The sequence below is a fragment of the Phyllobates terribilis genome, unplaced genomic scaffold, assembly GCF_046119375.1.
Source record: "Phyllobates terribilis strain yellow unplaced genomic scaffold, ASM4611937v1 Scaffold_7__3_contigs__length_470593459, whole genome shotgun sequence".
NCBI lineage: Eukaryota > Metazoa > Chordata > Amphibia > Anura > Dendrobatidae > Phyllobates > Phyllobates terribilis.
Genome location: NW_027362767.1, coordinates 158,178,654 through 158,184,653, shown reverse-complemented (window position 1 = coordinate 158,184,653; position 6,000 = coordinate 158,178,654).

The window sequence follows — 6,000 nt, the reverse complement described above, 5'->3', positions numbered from 1 at the left end:
CCGTTTAACAGCTCCTGTTAGGCCTAGGGACTCCCCATCCGGCACTGCAGCATTTCCATGTTTATTTTGCTGAATCTGCAGTGCTTATGCTGCTACCATAAACCTGCAGAGGAAACCATGTCCTGAGTCTACTTATGGAAGCCGCCGAGTGAGTGGCCTTACCACAGTTGGTGCAAGAGTGCGTGCAAGAATCCAGGAACACGTGTACCTGCCACAGAGACCAGTGGATGTTCTGGGTAAAGGCCGCCAGCCAGCCAGAGATGTCCGGCAGCATGGAGGAGCTCCTTAAACACTTGCTCTAAAGTCAGCAGTTGCAACATTTGCAGAGCCAACAGAGCCTACAACAGCAGCACCGTGAACAGCAGCAAATGCAGCAGGAGACGAATAAATTCCTGGTACAACAGCTCCAACAACAACAGCGGCAGCTGGATCTCCTGGCAGGGGAAATCCGCACCAGAGAAACAGCCCCTTCCCCAACTCCAGGTAATGGTTCCTGGGTCCAGAAAGCAGTAAGGCGAGCGATGCAAAAGATGACCCCAGGGGACGATGTTGAGGCATTTCTGACTGTTTTCGAGAGAGGCCACCTTGCCTTGGTTGATGGCCATACATGTATTGGCCAATTTCTGTGCTAAGAGCCTTCATTTTTTGTAAGTACATTTTATTTAGCAATGATGTGGTTTAGCTCTTATGTTCTCGGTATTTGCATATGTCTTGGCCCATACAGTGTGCTGCTGTACTTTCATATTGTATGCTATGCAGTCATTGCAGCGTGCACCTGTTCACACTATATGGTGGTGCTGGTCAGGCTTTTTGTTTTCTTGCAGTTTACCATGGAGGTTTTGACTGCCGCCTTTTCTGACTCTGCACTCCACCCATCAGCCCAAGGGTGCTTTTAATTAGTGTTGGTTTTTACCTGCCCACTTAAATTTGTAGGCTTGTAACCCAAGAGAGGCATGTTTTCCCATTTACATTAGAGGCTTATAGCCCAAGAGCGGCATGTTTAGGAAGATAGATACCCATCATGCAGAGGCCACCTTGCCGTGGTTGATGGGCATACATGAATTGGCCAATTTATGCGCTAAGAGCCTTCATTTTTTGTAAGTACATTTTATTTAGCAATGATGTGGTTTAGCTCTTATGTTCTCAGTGTTTGCATATGTCTTGGCCCTTACAGTGTGCTGCTGTGCTTTCTTATTGTATATTATGTAGTCATTGCAGCGTGCACCTGTTCACACTATATGGAGGTGCTGGTCAGGCTTTTTGTTTTCTTGCAGTTCCAGCCTGGGGATCGCGTTCTGGTTCCCATTCCCACCATCGAAAGTAAGTTCCTGGCCAAGTGGCAAGGCCCGTATGAGGTGGTGGAGAAACTCGGTGAAGTGAACTATAGAGTCCACCAGCCTGGCCGAAGAAAGCCGCACCAGGTGTATCATGTGAACCTGCTTAAGCCATGGCAAAATCGGGAACCCGTGGAAGCTCCTTGCTTGGGAGCCATTTCCAAGACCAAGGTGGAAGATGTCACAATAGCGGAGACTCTATTGCTGGCCCAGAAGCAACAGTGTCAAGAACTGTTACAGCGGATTCATGACCTGTTCTCAGAGTTGCCGGGCGATACACAGGTGGTAGAGCATGGCGTGCTAACAGAGCTGCATATAAGGGTGAACTTGAAACCCTACAGGATTCCTGAAGCACGTAGAGAGGTAATCTCAACTGAGGTGAAAAGGATGTTAGACCTCGGTGTGATAGAGGAGTCAAAGAGTGGATGTTCGAGTCCCATCGTCCTTGTGCCAAAACCCAACGGAGAGTGGAGGTTTTGTAACAACTACCGCCGGCTGAATGAGGTGTCCAGGTATGACGCATACTCGATGCCCTGCGTCGACGAAATTATCGAGAGGCTTGGACTGGCGAGGTATATCACCACCCTCGACACGACTAAGGGCTCCTGGCAGATCCCCATGTCCCAGACGGCCAAGGACAAGGTGGCTTTCTTGAAACCTGATGGGTGTTTCCAATACACTTGAATGCCATTTGGACTACAGGGGGCCCCAGTCACCTTCCAAAGAGCTATGGATCGGATCCTAGCCCCACATGACAAGTATGCCGCCGCCTACCTTGTCGACATTGTAGTCTTTAGCCCAGACTGGGCTAGTAGGCGATTCTGGATGCTCTGAGGAAGGCAGGATTTACTATAAATCCGAAAAAGTGTGCCATTGGAAAGGAGGAAGCCAAGTACTTGGGCTATGTCGTCGGGAGAGGCGAAATAAAGCCTCACGTCAATAAAGTGGAGGCAATGCAGACCTGGCCGCAACCGCTCTCAAAGAAGCAAGTGAAAGTGTTCCTAGGAATTGTGGAATATTACCGGCGGTTTATCCAAAATTTTGCCATGATTGCGGCGCCACTTATGGATCTCCCAAAAGGCACCAGATCAACGATGGTGAAATGGACAGAGGAAACAGAGACGGCGTTCCAGAGGTTGAAGCTAGCACTGTGTAAGCAGCCGGTCCTGGTCACACCAGACTTTGAGAAAGAATTTGTGGTCCAGACAGACGCTTCAGAAGTTGGCCTAGGAGCTGTACTCTCTCAAAAGATAAATGGGGAAGAACATCCCATTCTCTATTTGAGCTGAAAGCTCTCGTCCTGCGAGAAAAACTACGCGATAGTAGAAAAAGAGTGTTTAGCCATAAAATGGGCTGTAAATATACTGAGATACTACCTACTAGGCCAGAAGTTTAAACTGGTATCAGACCATGCCCCTTTGGGGTGGTTGAGAGAAAAGAGGGGTAAAAATGCCCGGGTAACTAGATGGTTCTTAGGTGTCCAGGACTTTAACTTTCACGTGGAGCATAGGCCTGGGAAGTTACATGGGAACGCTGATGCAATCTCTAGAATTCCCTGTCTGGTGTCTGAAGGTGCCCAAACCCCCAGCTTTGGGCAGAGGGGGGAATATGTGACAGGGTCACTGGTGTTATATGTGAGGGGAGGTATGTGTCACTACGGTTGCTAGTCTGTGTGAACTGAACCTACAATTTTTCCCCAGCATGTTATATGTTGGGGGTGTAATCACCATTGTGAAGCGAGTGGTTTGGTGTGAATGACATAGAGATTGGGTGGGAAGTCATTCACCCTACCTCCCCTTAGGGTGTGGCTGAGCAAGATTAAATGTTCAGTCACTATTTTTTTTCTCTGGTGTGAGCTGGAAAGTAAAGTCTCCAGGCTGTGTGTGGAAGCCAGAGAGCCCCACAAAAGGACTTTGCCTGAATGGCTTGTGATACAGAGAGCGGTCGGAATTTGCTCACTTATGGATTTTGCCATACTTTATCTTTTTGTTTTGCAGTTACGCCGGAAAGGCTGTTTTTATTTTGCTGAATCTGCAGTGCTTATGCAGCTACAATAAACCTGCAGAGGAAACCATTTCCTGAGTCTACTTCTGGAAGCAGCCGAGTGAGTCTTCTTACCACAGCGTAGAAAGAAGAATTAAAGTCTGATGTGAACAGTGCCACATGATGTGGGTGTCCTTGAGGGGAGTCAGAGACAGAGCATAGTGAAATCCTAGCAGAGATCAGGAGAGAGAAGTGACCAAAAGAACAGAGAGATCGATTGGAGATGCGTCCTGGGAGAGGACGCCTAGTAGTACGGCCCAGAGTTTATAACTGTGGATGGTAATGGGCCTAGACGGTACAGAGTACGTAAGACAAAGGGAGTGCCCTGGACAGGAGTTCCAAAGCGTCAGGGACAGAGAAGATAAGTACTGGCCATTCTGGCAACATAGTTCTCTTGAGGAGGAGAAAACGCGGAACCGTGGGTTGAGAATAGGACTCTTTCTAACTGGACTGTAGTACTGAGCTGGGCTGTGGTGAAGTAGAAAGGAATGGTGAAGATAGAGGATAAGTGAGTAAAGAAGAAGAAATTGAAACTGTGAGGAAAAATGCTCTGTATTTTAAAGAAACCGTTCATCAAGCTGTGTGCCCACTATCTACCGAATGTTACGCAAGTGGTGGTGGAATCACTGTGCAATGGTCCAGGGAGAGCCCGGAGGGGCATAACTAAGCAACCACCTGGCTCTTCACTAGAGCCCCTGATGTTGTGGTTAGACATGAACCCAGGTGGACGCCAGGTGCTACTCCAGGACAAACCCCGGAGCCGCAGAAGCCGACCCCCAAAGGGGCAGGCCAGCAGGACCGGCCAGGAGCTGCTTAACAGGAGAATGCGCGGCTGACAGAACAGATTCTGGATCAGGACTGCATGGCTGGTAGACAGGACTGGTACTGAATCAGGAATGGACAGGATCGATTCAGGAACACAGGACGGACTCGGGTACAGAATCACAAGTGCAGGTGCAAACTGGACTGGTGAGGGTAGTGGTATAGGTGCGGACAAGACGGATCAGGTTCTGGACTTGGTAGAGGCACGGTGGACTCAGGAACAGGTTACAGCAGGACGGACATGATCAAGTTCAGACAGGGCGGACAGGGTCAAGTTCAGGCAGGACAGGATCAGGTTCAAACAGGGGAAGATGGGCAGGATCAGGTTCATGGAGCACAGGTACAGGTACCTTACAACTAGGTAGCAGGAAATACACTGATTACTAAAGTTGCTGAGGCACCTCCCAATAGTGGCAGGTGCCTTAAATATTCGACATCTCTCAGCTATTGGCTTGGAACGTTTTCGGAAGCGCATGCGCTGCCCCTTTTAGAGGCATGGAGCGCACCCTAAGAACACTCCCAGGAGGCCTCCGTGCGTTGCGCAGGACCTTGGAGGAAACAGACACTGAGGGAGCGCGGGTGGGTAAGTGAACACGCCGGGGTCCCTGCTGGGAGGAGGAAGGGGACTTATGCAGGGGTGCCTGTGCTGTTCTAACAGTGTAAATAATATCCCCCAAGTTATCATTGAGTAAAACGTTTATTTTTGACTGGTGGACTCTCTCATTGAACTGTCAAACATCTGGTCCTGGCCAACCAACGTCATCACTTACATGTGGCCTGCAAGGACGTAGTGTCCCCACAGGACATGTCCAAACACCCAGCCAGGACCCCCACCTTCAAGTAACGTGCCGGCGCATAAGAGATGAGTTCCTTGCCCACGGCTACCATCCCGTGCCACATTACACAACCTCATGTATGAAATGAGCTGTAAGATCTGTAAAATTTGGAAAAGTGCAACCAGGTAGTTGCATCAGAAAATTGCAAAGAGTTTCAGAGGAATGAAAGTACATTACAAAAAATTGATAAGGATAAATTGTGATGGAGGACCCTTTCATTTAGTAAGAGCTAAGATGAAGTGCCCATGGATGAGACATCTGAACCTCCAGACTGACAGGACCTTGGCTATGTTCAAGTGAATGACCTCAATCTCGTAAGGTTTTGAAGATGCTAGTTACTGCGTTGGTACAAGTTCTCAAGTGTAAAGGAAAGGACCGACTTCTCAAATCTGTAAATACTTTTCCACCTTTATGGTCAAATATGAGAGAACAAGATTCAAAAGCTGGTGAACAAAATCAACTCAATTATTCTCGTTACTTCGCTAGTGCTAGTTCCCGTGTGTAAATGAAAAGACAGAGCTCTCTAATCTATAAATACTTGCCCATCTTTTTGGTCATAAATTCATAAATGAGAGAGCATGATTCAGAAGGACAAAATTACCTCAATCTGGTAAAGTGTTACTTTGCTGGTGCAAGTTCTCCACTGTAAAGGAACTTAACCAATCGTTGTGATCATATATGAGAGACCTTGATTAAGGAGGTAGTGGAAAGCATGTCCATTGTACATAGCCTCGTGTTCATGATTCTTCAGAGCTCAGCACATCATGGTGGCCCTAGATGTGTCAATATTCTGTAAACTGTTTTACCAATGTAGAACCCTTTTAACAATACTATAGAGAAAATTAATGCCTAATGGAAAGTGTTTATATACCATTCCCAAAGTAGATACTGTGCCTATGTGGAATGGAGTGGTTCTAGCTTAGGTTGGCCTCACACTCGTCCCTATTAGTAGTGTGAACCTGTGG